This window comes from Acomys minous, assembly GCF_964271855.1.
Source record: "Acomys minous genome assembly, chromosome: 19".
Classification (NCBI taxonomy): Eukaryota; Metazoa; Chordata; class Mammalia; order Rodentia; family Muridae; genus Acomys; species Acomys minous.
Genome location: NC_140499.1, coordinates 51,674,589 through 51,691,159, shown reverse-complemented (window position 1 = coordinate 51,691,159; position 16,571 = coordinate 51,674,589). Strand labels below are relative to the sequence as shown.

The following is a 16,571-nucleotide window of genomic DNA, read 5'->3' as shown; positions in this document are numbered from 1 at the left end:
GTTAATAAAAGGATGTGTGGGCAAATGTATTATGAAACACAAAAACAAAAAACAGAAAACCGTTTTAAAATACACCGTTGAGTTTGTTTTATGTTGGCCATCTAATGCTGGGTATGGGAGAGAGTGCCCTTGAGTGTGGTTTGTATACCCACCAAGACTCCATTGGCGACCACAACCTTTTACTTTGCTATGGTTATAAATTGGAGATAGCTTCTGGGTAATGGGTGGGGTGTGTCTATTTCCTTTCTCAGCAATGGGATCCTTTTCTGGCATAGACCTATGCCACCGGTCCTATGCATGCTGTCACACTATCTACGAGTTCATACAGGAACCAGTCATGCTGTGTCTAGAAGGCTTCTTCGTTTTTTTGTTTTGTTTTGTTTTTGTTTTGTTTTGTTTTGTTTTGTTTTGTTTTGTTTTTGCGTCTTCAGTGCCCACTGGCTCTCAGTATCTTTTCTTCTTCCTCTTCTGCGGAGTTCCCTATGATCTGAAGGTAGTGATTTCGTGGATACACTTCATTTAGGAATTAGTGTTCTAAGGTCTCTTACTCATTGGTGAACTTGTTATTGGTCCCCATCTATTGCATGAGGAAGCTTCTCTGATGATGGCTGAGTAAGACATTGATCTACGTGTATAGCAGAATGTCGTTCGGAGTAAATTTGTTGCTGCATTTCTTTCTTATTTTCCCCTTCCTTCTTTCCTTCCTTTCATCCTTTCTTTCTTTCTTTTCTTTTCTTTTCTTTTTTTTTTTTTTTCTGTTTTAAAGGCTCTATTTTTACTTGGTCCAAGACTTGGGAGAGGCTCCAGGGTGGTTACGAAACTGCCTAGTGGCTTGAGAGGTTCATTCAGGTGGAGGTCCTAAGGCTGGCTGGTGCAGTGCAGAGGGAGGCCCTCGGAAGGCGAGGAGGCCTCCTAAGTCATGCTTGAGAGTGAGCCGCTCAAAGAGATACTCGCCCAGAGCCACCTGTGGTCCGCCAGTCTGTCCTGGCTGCGGCCCAGCCACCTGGGGAATGTTGATCAGGTGGTTGCCCATCCTCTTGATGAGCTTCACCTCTTTATCGAGGAAGTGATTTTCCAAGAAATCATAGAGAGGGGGGTCTGTGCCGGCAGAGCCCAGGGAATCAGGATCCAAGAGGGCCTGGTTCAGGTTCTTCTCCAAGGCCAAGGCAGCGTCCATGGCCTCCTGGGCTTCATTTACCCCACTCATTTTGAGTTGGCTTCTGCACATCCTGGAAGAGAGGGTGGCCCCCTCAGGTTCTGCAACTTGAGGAGACGTTTGGCGCCTTCACGTTTATCCAAGGCCAGTTCGCAGAAAAAGTGGGCTACACCCTCCATAGCCACGCCACCCTGACAAAAACAGTAGCCCAGAGAGAGCTAAGTGTAGGAGCCTGGCAGGTACGAGCTGACCAGGCAGTTCACGGCAGCTCCCACTTTGGTGGAGTAGTTCTGACGAACCTGAGAGGTCCGTAGTCTGGAGCTAACCACAAAGAGGTGGTGCGGGCTGGTCCTAGGAACCTAGGGCTTTGAGGAGCTGGTCCCGGAGGCTACGGCTGGTGAGACCCTTAAGACGTATGGAGGCTAACAAAGTGGGAGTCCCCAGGTCTGTTCGGACCAAACATTGTCGAAGCAAGACACAGATCCACGGGACCTCCAAGACGCTGCCTTTTTATTTCTTATAAAAGAAAACATTTAATTGAGGCTGGCTTACAATTTCAGAGGTTTAATCCATTGTCATCACGGCCAGGAGCATGGTGACATGCAGACAGACGTGGTGCCGGAGAAGGAGCTGAGAGTTCTACATCTTGATCCCCAAGCAGTAAAAGGAGACTGCTCCCTTAATCCTAGCTTGAGCGCATGACACCTCGTTGCTGCATTTCTTTAACAGAATAATACTATTATACTTTCCCCTAGGTCCCTGGCCTATCTAGCTTCAGGTTCCGAGCATCCTGGGCAAGCTAGTTATGGATTGTATCTCACGGAGAAGGCTTTAATTCAAATCAGAGAGTTGTTGGCTATACCCACAATTACTGTGCCAGTGTACCTTACAGATATGTCAGCATTGTAGATATCAGAGCTTGTAGCTTGCTTGGTGTTTATCTTTTTCTTTTGGTAGTGTCTAGTGTTCTTTTCAGTACCATAAACACTAGTCAGTAGTGGTGAAGGGTTTAGTAGATACTAGCTCAACTTGTCCACACTCAGTGAGTTGTGTAGGTGTTATCTTCAGCAATAGGACTTTACCATCAGTTTGTGGAGAACAACCCATAGCCTGGGTTGTTTGGGGGAACTTTCATAGTCTTTGGCCAACAACTCTGCTAGATGTAGCTGATTTCGTGCAGTGGAGGTTTCATGTAGTTGAGAGAGATATCTAGCCGGGGCTCCCCCTCCCGCAGGTCCCTTACTCTATACCTAATCTCTGTAGTTATACAGATTGTAGCCTGCTTATGGAAGACTTAACTAAGAACTACATATAAATGAAAACATTACATACTTGTCGGGGCCATCTCTGTGGTCTTTTAGAGTCTGTAGAACATTTGTCTAGTCCTTTTTTGGGTTTTAGAGTCTCTGTTGAGAAGTTGGGTGAAATGGATCTTCCTTTATATGTTACTTAGTTTTTTTTTCCCCTGGCAGATTTTAATATTCTCTTCTTTTCTGGACATTTAATATCTTGATTATTAGGTGTAATGAGGAATTCTGTGTGCTACCTGTGCCTTTATGTATACTGTGGGTGAAGGAAATCTATGATTTTGTTGAAAAAATTTCTGTGCCTCTGACCTGGGTTTCTTGTTCTTTCTTTATTCCTATTATTCATAGATTTAGTTTTTTTTTCATAGTTTTTCAGATTTCCTGTATGTTTTTATTTCTTTTTTTTTTTTTTAAAGATTTAACATTTTCTTTGACTGAGGTATTCATTTCTTCTATCTTGTCTTCAGTGCCCATGTTCTTTCTTCCATATGTTGTACCCTGCTGATGACACTTACTTCTGTGGTGTTTGCTTGATTTTATAATTTTTTTTTTATTTCGAGACTTCCCTCAGTGCTTGTTTACTTTAGTGATTCTGTTTCTACTTTTGCGTCTTGACTGTTCATTTCATTACACTGTTTGTGTTCTCATAGATTTCATTAAATGATTTCACTTATATCTTTTTTAAGGTCCTTGAACAAATTCACAATAGGTATTTTGAAGTTCTTGTTTTGTGCTTCAGCCATATTGCACTTCTCAGGTCCTACTGTAGTAAGGATACTGGCTTTTGTTGGAGACATATTGTTCTGGTTATTATTCACTGGGCTTTTACACTGGTCTAGGCATCTGGGATGATGTAATTTTAGGTGCTGATATCTTATCTGGTCTTTGTTGCCTGGGTGTTCCCTTCCTTGGTTTCTGTTGCCTTTTATGAATCTTAGGAAAGTGTTGAGGCTGTGAGTTGCCTAATAAGAAATGGTTCTGTGTTCTTGCCAACTGTGGCCACTGGGAGTCTTATATAGAGTGCCTTTCTAGCTATTGGGGAGCTGACCGAAAGGAATAAGCATGAACTAGAAGGAGTCTTGAAAGGGAACACAGGAGGAAAGAAAGCTGAGTCAGCCATAATGGTTTGAGGAGTTCTTAGGGTGTGGAGTCAGATAGGAAGGATAGGCCAATTGGTATGGAGCTCCAGAACTCTGAATTTTGATTGGATATAGTTTTCTGTAATAGTTTCCACATGTTAGAAGAAAAATTTCCTGAATGATAGGTGAGTACTACACTTGTCTGTGGGTAGGGAGACAATACATAGAGTGTATTTGTGGATTATATTGGTTTAATAGCATGGTGGTTGTATGTTTTTCTCCCAGATCCATGACTCCATTCTCCCCAGATGTTTGCTAAGGTTTCTAGTACCAGGAATGCTTTTCCTCTTGTTTGGCCAGTTTCAAGTCCAATTGGAGAGCTGTTGGCTACTGCAAATATATTTGTGCCAGATTGTACTATTAGTAAGGTTATCATACCATGCTTGTTGCTGTGGCTCATCAATATCATAGCTATATAGGACTGTTCGTTGCTCTCTCCTTTGGAAGCCTTCATGGTGCCTTCTGGCACCATGGAAATGAGTCCTCCAGAGGAGTTCTTTAGGTCAGGTACAGTTAAGGGGCCTCTGAGCCTTATTTCTGAAGTATAGGGTGTCTCTGACAATAGGGATTTACCTTCTACCACTAGGTGCAACCAAGGACAATAACAATAGTATGTAATGTTTGGGGAGTCTCTCAGACAACCTGGGCCAACAACTCAAAAAAAAGACTGCTTATCCTTGGTGTTGGTATTATAGGACACATTTTTTTTCCATGGACTGTCTCATTTGGGTATAGGTCCTTGGGAATGAGAGTTTTCAAAGCATCAGTGGTCAAAGATAGGTGACAAGCAGAGACAAATCCATGGGAGTGTTTGAATCTGAGTGTATTTTGCAGGTAAGCAAGCTAGATTTTTATGCACATTTTTTGAAATGGGGAGTGTTTTTGTGGTTACATTTTTTGTTCATACAGTTCAAAATATAAGATGGAAAGTAATAATGCTGTCATTAATCTTGATTCACCATTTTTAAGTCATTAACTTGGTATCAATATGCATATGCCCTCTTTATCAAAGGTCAGTGTTCTCTCATTATGCCAAACGTCTGTGTGTCAAGACAGTTTTTCTTAGTTCTTCTTTTTATCTGAGCATCACTATCTAGAGCTTTCTTAAACACTTTATTTGTAAGTCATCATATAAACTATTAATTGGTGATTAATTTTTAGCCATGTTTGTTTTAACAAGTGGAGTGGAACTCAGTGGTAAGTGGGCCTGAATGACTCTTGGCTACAGTCCCAAGTTAGGGTATTTCATAGCAACAAAGTCATGTTTGGAAAGTTCTGATACGAGAGTAGAGAAAAAACAAAGGCAGAATGTTCCAACACAAATGAGTTTAAAAAAAAAGCCTGCAATCAGTTACCCCTGTCAGGAACATCAGACCCATTCCAGGAGGCTCTCCCTAGGCAGGGGTCATCATCGCCTTGGGTTGTGCAGTAACATTTGTCACACAGACTCCATGGGACGGGGTCGTGACATTTTTTGGTTTGGTAGTTAATAGTATGCTTCTGTATGATTCTTCAAACATACTTCTCATTATTTTATTCTCTTCAGTGTTTATAGCCACCCTCCTCTCTCACTAGAACTCCCATTTCCCATGTTCACAACCAAGTCACACATACCCACTAGTCCCTCTCTATTGTTCTTCTACCTCCCAAAAGACCTTTTCCTTTCCTAGTTTCTACAGCTGCCGAAGGATATATACTCACATTTGAAGATTAAGCAAGGAGCCTCGGATGTGAGAGAGCCTGTGGCATTTGACTTTGGGGGGGGGGTCTAAGTTACACCACCCTATGTAATCTTTTCTAGTTCCATCCATTTGTGTGAAAGGTTCATGATTTCATTTTTCTTTACAGCTGAATAATATTTAATAGTGCCTATATAACACATTTTCGTTATACATTTGTCAATTTGAGGACATTTAGGTTGCTTTCTTTTCCTGGCTACTGTGACTAACACAGCAACGGGCATGGCTGAGTAAGTAAGTGTCTATGGAGTAGGCTGTCACATTTTGGACATATGCCAAGAAGAAATAGAGCAGGGGGAATGAGGGTTCCCTTTTCCTCTGTATCCCCTCAAGTATTAGCTGGCCATTGTTTTACTGATCTTTGCCATTCTTTCTGGGCTAAGATTAAATATCAGACTTGTTTTGATTTGATTTCTCTAAATAATTGGGAAGATTACCATTTTAAAAGATATTTCTTAGCCATTTTCCTCCTTTAAAAAATTTTTTTAGAACTCTCTGTTCAGATCCCTCATCTGTCTTTGGAATGGGCCATTTTTTTTCTGAATCTTTGTTTTATTGAGTTCTTTATATATTCTGGATATTAATCCTCTGTCAGATAAATAGTTGGGAAAAATTCTTCTGTTTCATTCATTTGATATATATTTTTTTAAAGCTGTGTGTTTTAGTTTTATAAAGCTCCACTTATTAGTTGTTGCCTTATTTTTCTTGGACAAACAGAGCTCTAATCCTTTCCTAACCTTATACACCCTATAGGGTATGACTATGGTTTCTTCTAGCACTTTCAATGTTTCAGATTTCAGGTTTAGATCTTTGACTATTTTGAGTGAGTTTTTGTGCTAGGTGATAGTTACAGATCTAATTTTATTCTATTTCATGTGGGCATCCAGTTTTTCAACTATCATTTGTTAAAGATGTTTCCTTTGGCTCATGTTTTTGGCACTTTGTCAACTTTTGCGTAGTTGAAGTTATGTGAATTCATTCGGTCTTTGTTTTTGTTCTATTGGTATACATGTCTGTTTTTGTACCAGTATTATTTTTTAAAATATTTAATTAATTAAAGGTTTTTTTTGCCTCAATATGCCTCAATTATGAGATTATCGAAAGTACTTATAAACGTTTTACTTTGCTTTAAGTACTTTAAACATAAACTATGTAAAACAAATTTGAACTTAAAAAACATTCAAAACAATGACTTTTAGCTATAGATTTATATATTATTGATTGAAATAATGATCTTCAGTTGTTTGATATTGCTGTCTTGCAGTCAGATTCTTTTTAAAAATGCATTTATTCATTCACTTTACGTCTTGATTGCAGCCCTCCCTCCTCTCTTCCTCATCCACCCCCACACTCCCCTTTCCCCCATTCTCCCCTCTCCTCCTTAGAGAAGGGAGAGGTCCTCCATGGGTACCAGTTCGTCCTAGCACATCATGTTGCTGCAATACTAGGTGCATCTTCTCCCACTGAGGCCAGACAAGGCAGCCCAGTTAGGGGAACAGGATCTAAATGACGGCATCAGAGTCAGAGAGGGCCCTACTCTAGTTGTTGGGGGCACCCATATGAATACCAAGCTATTCATCTGCTACATATGTGTATGGAAGCCTAGGTCTAGTCCATACTCTTTGGTTGGTGACTCAGTTTCTCTGGACCCCCACAGGCCCATGTTTGTTGACTCTGTGGGTCTTCTTGTGGAGTCCTTGACCCTTCTGACTCCCTCAATTGTTCCCCTGCCTCTTTCATAGGATTCCCTGAGCTATGTCTAATGTTTGGCTTGCAGGGGGGGTGTCCCTGCATCTGTTTTCATCATCAGTAGCCCTTCTGTATACAAATAATCAAACAGGATGAAAAAGAAATTAAGGAAATAACACCCTTCACATTATCCACAAATAATATACAATATCCTGGTGCACCTCTAACCAAGCAAGTGAAAGACCTGTAGGACAAGAACTTCATGTCTCTGAAGAAGAAGTTGCAGAAGATATCAGAAGATAGATCTCCCATGCTTGTGGATTGGTAGGAATAACATAGTAAAAATGGCTATCCTAGCAAAAACAACCTATAGATTCAATGCAATTCCCATCAGCATTCCAACACAATTCCTTACGGACCTTGAAGGAAAAATTCTCAACTTCATATGGAAAACCAACCAACCAAACAAACAAAAAACCCAACAACAAAAACAAAACAAAACAAAACAGCAACAACAAAACAAAACAAAAAACAAAACAAAACCCAGAATAGCTAAAAGAATCATGTACAATAAAAGATCTTCCAGAGGTATTACCATCTTTGATTTCAAGCTGTACTATAGATCAATAGTAACAAAAACTGCATGGTACTGCCATTGAAACAGACAGGCTGATCACTGGAATCAAATTGAAGTCCCCCAAAGAAACCACACATCTATTTGATTTTTGACCAAGAAGCTATGCAATGGAAAAAGAAAGCATCTTCAACAAATGGTTCTGGTTTAACTGGATGTCTGCATGTAGAAGAATGTAAATAGATTCATATTTATCACCCTGCACAAAGCTCAAGTCGAAGTGCGTCAAAGACCTCACCATAAATCCAGATACACTAAATCTAATAGAAGAGAAAGTAGATAATAGTCTTGACTTCATTTGCCCAGGAGACAACTTCCTGAGCAGAACACCAATAGCTTAGTCAAGACCATCAATTAATAAATGAGACCTCATGAAAATGAAAAATCCCCCTGAAGGCAAAAGACACTGTCAACAGAACAAAACAGCAGCCAACAGAATGGGAAAAATCTTCACCAACTCTACATCTGACAGAGTGCTAATCTGCAAAATATGTGAAGAACTCAAGAAATTAGACACCAAAAACTAATTAATCTAATTCAAAGTGGAGTACAGAGCTATTATCAGCAGAAGAATCTCGAATGGCCAAAAAACACTTGAAGAAATGCTCAACATCCTTAGTCATCAGGGAAATACAAATCAAAATGACCCTGAGATTTTATCTTACACTTGTCAGGAAACCATGATAAAAAAAAAAAAACAAAAAAACCTCAAGCTATAGCACATGCGGGGGAGGTGTGGAGCAAGGGGAACACTCCTCCATTGCTGGTGGGGGGTGCAAACTTGTACAAGCACTTTGGAAATCAATCTGGTGGTTTCTCAGAAAATTTGGAATAGTTCTACCTCAAGACCCGGCCATACTACTCCTTGGCATATACCCAAAAAATTCTTTACCACACCCCCAGACCACCTCAAATCTGTTCATAATAATCTGTTTATTAATAATAGCCCAAAACTGGAAACAACCCAGATGCTCCTCAACCAAAGAATGGCTATAGAAAATGTGGTTCATTACACAACGGAATACTGCTCAGCTATTAAAAACAAGATGTACTTGAAATTTCTAGGCAAATGGATGGAACTAGAAAATATTATCCTAAGTGAGATAACCCAAACCCAGAAAGAAATGCATGGTATGTACTCACTTATACATACAGGACAAACATGATAAAATCCACACACCCAATATCACACTTTTTAAGTTGCTCATGCTCTGTAAATACCTTAAGATCTGGAGTGATAATCACTCTAGCATTGTTCTTTTTACTGAGTTCTTTTGTTTTCTGGGGTCCTTTGTAATTCCACATTAATTTTAAGATTTAAGGCACACTCAACAAGAGCAAAATGGTGCCTGCTACTGGAAATTAGACAAATTACCAGAGGGTAATGCAGTCATGGATCTTGGAGGAGATCCCACAAATACCACTTTACTAAACCAGCATTTACATTCTAAATATTAATTTTCATATTTATAGATAACTGTAGCTTTTATCTCTCATTAACAAAACAAAACACCACTTCTCTTTGCTACAGAGACGACACCAGAAAATCACAACGTATCAAAATGCAGGGAAAAAGAGCTCCCAATCGCAAGTGATGTTATCATAACACATCTGCATTCAAAGCTTACAGATCCTAGTGTAAGAGGGAGAAAAAAGATTATAAAAGCCAGAATAATAGGGAGTTTGCTGTCAAGTTTTGTTTTCTAGAAAAATCAGAGAAACTATACCTGTGATATCTCATTGACATGGCTGACAAGATCTGAACAATAATGACACCAATATCCATGTTAAGATAGAAGAAAGAAAGCTCACAAGGCCTCAACCACAAACAAAGAACTAGGCAATAGTGAAAGTTGGAAAAAACAGTCTTCCCCAGGGAAAAGCCCCTCCAGTTGGACATTCAATATGTATCATTCAATAAATAACATTATATGGCCTGAACAGATTGCATCTATATATTTTGGAATATATGTATGTAACAACAATTAAAGGAAAAGAGGCTCTGAATTTGAGAGGGACCAATGGGCTGTATATGGGAAGGCTAAGGGTAAAGAAGTAGAAGGGGAGAAAGATGAAATTATAATTTAAAAAAATTTAAAAAATAAATAATAAAACATTTGGATTTCTAGACTCAGTGACACATATATTAATTTTTATTCGTGTGTTTTGATGTTAACTTTTAATTTTTGTTTTAAATTAAATTAATTTAATAGATGTAAAAATCATAAAAATACAAATAGTATTAGGACATTGTATTAGTTGGAGCAACTGGCAGAGGGAAGTCAGTCATGATGGGAAGATATGGTAATTAGAGTGGCTTCCCTGTGCTGGCAGCAGTGTGAGTTGGCCACAATCAGGAAGTAGAGAGAGGAATGTTGTAACCCCTTGGTCTTTTCTATTCAGTATGGGACTTCATAGGTACTACATAGGAAAGTACCATCAACATATAGGGTGAATTTTCCTTCCTTAGTTGAACATCTCTGGAAACACACTCATAGATATGCCCAGAGATGTGTTGTCTCATAAGTGACTCTAGGTCTTGTCAAGTTGACAATGAAAATTACCCATCGCAGGTACCATGTGATATTTTCAGTTGTGTTTATATTACATCATGGTAAAATAAGAATAAACATACTTATGCCTCCAAACTTTACATTTTTTATGGCACTTAAGAATAAAGTCTTGGAGAGATCAGGAATATAGGCACACACCTAAACACAATAAAGGCAATATACAGCAAGCCAATAGTAACATCAAGTTAAATGGAGAAAGACGTAACGTAATTTCATTGAAATCAGAGACAATAAAAGGCTGCCCACTCTCTCTGTGTCTCTTCAGTATAGTGCTTGAAGTCCTACCTAGAACAATAAGACAACCAAAGGAGACCAAGTGGACACAAATTGTAAAGGAAGCAGTCAATATATAGCTATTTGGAGGTGATATGGTAGTATACATAAGTAACCCCAAAAATTCTACCAGGGAACTCCAACAGCTGATAAACACCTTCAGCATAGTGACTGGATTAACAGTAAAAATGACCATCTTACCAAAAGCAATCTACAAAATCAATGGAATTTTCTTCAAAATACCAAAACAATCCTTTACAGACCTTGGTTTGTAAACTTCATATGGGAATTCGAAACTTTATATGGGAAAACAAAACAAAACAAAACAGCTAAAACAAACCTGTATAATAAAAAAAAAATTTGGAGGCATGTCCATTCCTAACTTCAATCTGTATTGGAGAGCAACACTAATAAAAACTACACAGTGCTGGCAGAGAAACATACTGGTGTTAACAATGGAATTGAATTGAAAGACCCACACCTACACACACTTGAATTTTCACAAAGAAGACAAAATCATAAATGGAAAAAAGGTAGCATCTTCAACAAATGATGCTGGTCTAACTGGATGTCTACATGTAAAAAAAAAAACCCAAATAGATCCATATTTATCACTCTACTAAAACTCAATCCCAAATGGATCAAGGACCTTAACACAAAACTAGAAACTCTTAATCTATTAGAAGAGAAAGTGGGGAAGAACTTTGAACTCATTGGCATAGGAAACAACTCCTTGAACAGAATATCAAAAGCTCAGACACTAAGATCAACTATTAATAAATGAGACCTCTTGAAACTGAGAAGTTTCTGTAAGGCAAAGGACATTATCCGCAGAACAAAACAGCAGCATACAGACTGGGAAATATTGTCACCAACTCTAGATCTGACAAAGCACTAATATTCCCAATATATAAAAAACTCAAAAACATTAAACACCACTAAACCAAACAATCTAGTTTAAAAAATGGGCTACATCACCAGTGTTTCAGGCACTTTTCATACTTTAGGTCTGGGTTGGTAGCCTGTGAGTTGGGGTACCATCGCTAAGATCACCCCTACAGATCGAATTTGATTAGTCCTGAGCTGGTCTTTGAAGTCCTGTTATTCTGTAACAAATATAGATTCCTTATGCTGAAATGTACACACATTTACCTAAATCACCCTTAAATTGATGTGCATCTATTATAAATATGAGTCTGCTAGCACATTTTTGAGAAAATATTCTGGTTTATTGAACTTTGTTCTGTGGAATCTTGTTTTTACTTTATTCATCTATTTCATTTAAAATTTATTTTTATTCTTAAGCCTATGAGTGCGGATCTTCATGGGGAGATTAGAAGGCAATGTTTAGGAGTTACTCTTTTCTGCCTTTTTGGGTTCTGAGATATAAACTCAGATGATCAGGCTTGCTCTGCATGTGTTTTTATCTACTGAGCCATCTTGCCATCTACTTTTCTTTTTCTGTAATTTTCTTCAGATGGCTCCAAAAACACACTGTTGCTCATTCATGGAATATTGCTATTGTTGAAATTTTAAAATAAAGATATATATAATTTGAGCTTTTGTAAACTTTTATTGTAATTTAACTTAGGAAAAAAATATCATATTTTACTGTTTTTAGTATGCATGTATGGAAATTAGCAGCTAGATTGGTCTAGAGTCATTAAAATTAATTTTCTTCATAAAATTAAATCTTTTTCATACTGGATAGTCTAACTAGGCTCTGTTTTAAATGGAAGTTCCCTGATAATTAATGTTAATAAACAGCTTTTCATTAAAAAAATGGGCTACAGAGTTAAACAGAGAGTACTCTACAGAGGACTCTTGAATGGCCAAGATGCACTTAAAGAAATGCTCAACCTCTTTGGTTAGCAGAGATATGCAAATCAGAACAACTCTGAGATTCCATCTTATACTTGTCAGAATAGCTAAGATAAAAAACTCAACGACAGCACATGCTGGTGAGGATGTGGTGAAAGGGGAAAACTCTTCTATTGCTGGTAGGAGTGAAAACTTGTACAACAACTTTCTCAAATGGTTGTAAATGGTACTACCTCAAGAACCAGTTATACTACTCCTGGGCATATACTCAAAGATGCCCCATCACACAATAAAGAACGTGTATTTGCTCAACTATGTTCATAGCAGCTTTACTTGTAGTAGCCAGAAACTGGAAACAACCCAGATGTCCTTCAACTGAAGATAAAGAAACTGGTAAATTTATACAATGGAATACTACTCAGCTATTAAAAACAAGGAAATCATAAAATTTGTAGGCAAATGGACTCCTAGTAGAGGACGAGGAACAACATCCCACCCACAAAAAACTTCAACCCAAAATTTACCCTGCCTACAAGATGTGCAGGAATAAAGAAAGAACAGAGTTTGAGGGAATGCCCAACTAATGTCTGATCACAACATGCAAGAGAGCCAATCCTTGACACCATCAATGACTTCTGTGCTTGCAGAAGGTAGCCTGGCATAGCTGTCCTCTGAGAGGCCGCACCCAACAATGGATCTCAAAACAGAAGCTGAGACTCACAGCCAAACCTTAGACAGAGCTTAGAAAGCCGTAGGGAAGTGTGGGAGGAAGCATAGAAGGACCCAGAGGGAATAGGAGCTCCATAAAAAGACCAACAAACGCTACTAACCTGGGCTCAGGGGAACTTGCAGAGACTGAACCACCCACCAAAGACCATGTATGGGCTGGACCTAGGCCTTCTACACATATGTACCTGATGAACAGCTTGGTCTTCATGTGGGTCCCCTATTAAGAGGAGCAGGGGCTGTCTATGACAAGGACTTCCTTGCATGCTTTTCGATTACTTCCCCCTGGTGTGGCTCCCCTGCCAAGCCACCATGGTAGAGGGTGCTTTCAGTTCTGATGTGACTTGATGTCCTGGGATGGGCAGGTGTCATAGGCCTCCCTTTTTCTGAGAGGGAGGGGGCACATGGGGAAAAGGGAGAGAGGGTGGGACCGTGAGGATAGGAGGGTGAGGGCTACAATTGTAAAGTGAATGAATAAGTAAATTAATATATAAAAAGAATAAATTCTATTCATTCGGGAATCTTTTTTATTTTTATGTTATATGATGTTTATTAAGTGAGCATGGGGAGAGAAGGAAACGGGGGGAGGTGTAACCGAGAGAGAGAGAGAAAGAGAGAGAGAGAGAGAGAGAGAGAGAGAGAGAGAGAGAGAGAGAGAAAGGGGAGAGAGGAAGAGGAAGAGAGCTCATTCAGGCATCTTATATGATATTTTCCAAGCTGCATGTCCCCCTGTTGTAAATGGAACAGTTAAGTAATGCAGGGCAAATATATTAGTGAGGATTGTATCACAAAATGGGGATCAAATAGGAGAAAAGTCTTAAATGAAATCTGTAGTCAAGCCAAGTAAATGGAATTTTATGGAATCATAAAATAGTAGGATTATGACTGCTTAAATTAAATTGACCTAAGTGACATTAGGCCACATATTTTGATAGATTAGGACAAAGTCCAATAGTTAATGGGTAGTTAATAAGCATCCATCTTGTATAAAGTTCCGTAATGCCACTGGAGGCCTATGAAGAAACACAATGAGGAATTATGGTTGGAGAATCCCAGTAACTAGCCATGGTTATAAATAGCTGGGTTGGGGTAATTGTTGAATCCTGTAAGGAAAATGACAAAATGTTAGCTGACTGACAGAAAGGTCAAGGGTGGCTTGCTAAGGGAGAAGCTTGTCACATAATTGAAGTGAGAAAAAAAATGAGCGTGCACATAATAATACATAGAGACTTAGGTAGGATGCTTCCTTCTCCTTAAAGCATTTCTTCTTGATAAATACATGGGTTAAATTATTTGAAAGAAAGAATTGCACTAAAACTGTCATCCTAGTGTACAGAAGTCAGTATTCAAACTCTGTGCCAAGAAAAAGCTCCAAGTGGTACACGGTTGTCCAAAGTGAGCTATTGGACTCATGATCATTGCTTACAGAACCTAGTTGCCCATGTAATCTATTTCTTTGAGACAAAGCTGTGTACAGTGGCATCAGGAACTATAGCTGTAGACACATTTAGGAGCTAAGAGGCAGTGGGTGAGTGAGAATAAATATTCTATTGACTATATTCTTTTTAAAATGCCTCAAGTACCACATGCTTTTGCTTCTGCTGTGGAGTCTATATTTTAAAAATTATACATCTGTGATATGATAGAAGAGAGGTTGTTTGGACAGAGAAGGGTGCAAATGGGAGTGGGAAGAAGAAGCGATGGAAATGAGGGCCATATGAGCAAAGTGCATAATGTTGAAGCATGAAAATCTCCTAATAATTGCCCCCTATTTTGTACAGCAAATACTAATCTAAGAAGAATGAGCCATTAAGGTATAGAACAGAGGAAAGGCATCATACCGGCTTCCACATTTTCTTTCTTCCATTTAAATGATTTTAGGCACCTCTTTGTAAAGAACTGTATCAATGCAAATGCTTACATAAGACTAAATTCCACTGAACTTCAGAAAAAGCTAAATCAACATTGTTTATAGTGGATTTACCCTATGGTGTGTTCAAACACAAGGCTTCTGCCAAATGCCTTTGCTGCCATATGGGCACCTATTAATTACCTCCTTGTAAATGTGTCCACTGTCCCCTGGGTTTGCTGAAGTTTGCTCTTGGAACATTACTTTCGCTGCAAATTCTGATGCTCTTAATTTTAAATATGGGCCTTTTAAAGATCCAGAAAACAGCAGCCTCTCAAGTCTATAGCTATTTAAGAGATAGAAATATGGATTAGGTAAATATAGATAAATATATCAGCACTGATGGTTTATTATAAAGACCAAATGAGACTCGTTAATGTTTATTCCTTAAATGATGAGGATGACTCTTACTGTGCAGTCAGTCCTGCCCAATTCCAGACCCATCCTTGTAGAAGATGAGCAATGGATATAAAGCATGACAAAGGAAACAGAAAAGACCTCAGGATAGCAGAGGACTGGAAGATGCTTAGTCGCTTGGTTGCTTCTCTAAGATTAGTTCATCTTAAGTTATCACTATGCACAAAAGGAAGGACTTAGTAAGGTCAAGACTACTGAGCCAATACTCATGGAACCATTTCCTTCTGGATCTAAAATGTTCTTTCATCTCTATATGTTGCAATCAAGAGTCCAAGCTCTCCAAGGAAACAAACTAAACCCCAGTGATTGGAGAATGTGCACCATTCTGTTACAATTAATAATATAACGTCTAGAACTTACAACATAGTATTTTGTATTAACCATAATTACTATAAAAATATTTAACAATTCCATAGAGAACAAACTTGACTTTCAGCCAAAAAAAAGTGTGTGGGGGTTTATTTATTTATTTACATTTTTATGGAAACACATCGCAAATCATTGTAAAGCAGTCAAGAGAGCTGGAACACCACTCAACAGCATAGATTAGTCTATTGTTAGCAGCATTCTGAACAGTCTCCTTTGAAATTTGCCTTATTGACTAAAATCCTCTTAAAAAATGATCTGTTATGAATCAAGAGATGCTTTTGTTTTTCATATTTTGTGCTTCTTTCTATTGTTTAGGTAGTGTTTCCTGATATGCTTGAAATGAAATCATGTCAAGTTCATCTACCCAGATGATGCTGATAGGAATCTATTGTAAATTAGGCAGTATCGACCCACAGTGTATTTGTATATTGCTAGATTGTGCAGATATCTTTACATGGATGGGTGTAAATGATGCTCCTTGAGGCAATATTAACCACAATAGCTACTAGAGTTAATTGGTTTGTGCTCACCAGTGACCAAACTTGATCCTGATGGGAGATTTTTGTTAAAGGCGTACATTACACAGCTTGTTCAACCTCTTGCTTTAAGGCAGTGATGCATCAGCAGTCTGGAAAGCCCTAAGCTGGGTTTCAGACTGAGACGTACAAGAACTTATGCTACACTTTCTCCAGCTACCTGCATAACTCCTCACAGCTTGCTTTTTCATCAACAAAACAGAATGGCATTATACTAAAGGTGATAGCTAATAAGGAGATTATACATGTTGCTGGTTCAAAACCCCCCCACATTTATTAAGTG

At 38.6% G+C, this 16,571-nt stretch overlaps 1 pseudogene across 1 annotated transcript in view; it reads right to left on the bottom strand.

Moving 5' to 3' along the window:
- Nucleotides 1-841: 841 nt before the first annotated feature.
- LOC311589791 overlaps nucleotides 842-16,571 on the bottom strand; it is a 50,327-nt pseudogene continuing 34,597 nt past the window's right edge. Inside the window, exon 3 of the transcript in view lies at nucleotides 842-1,477. The product of the transcript in view is annotated as an uncharacterized misc_RNA (transcript). The remainder of the gene's footprint in view (nucleotides 1,478-16,571) is intronic.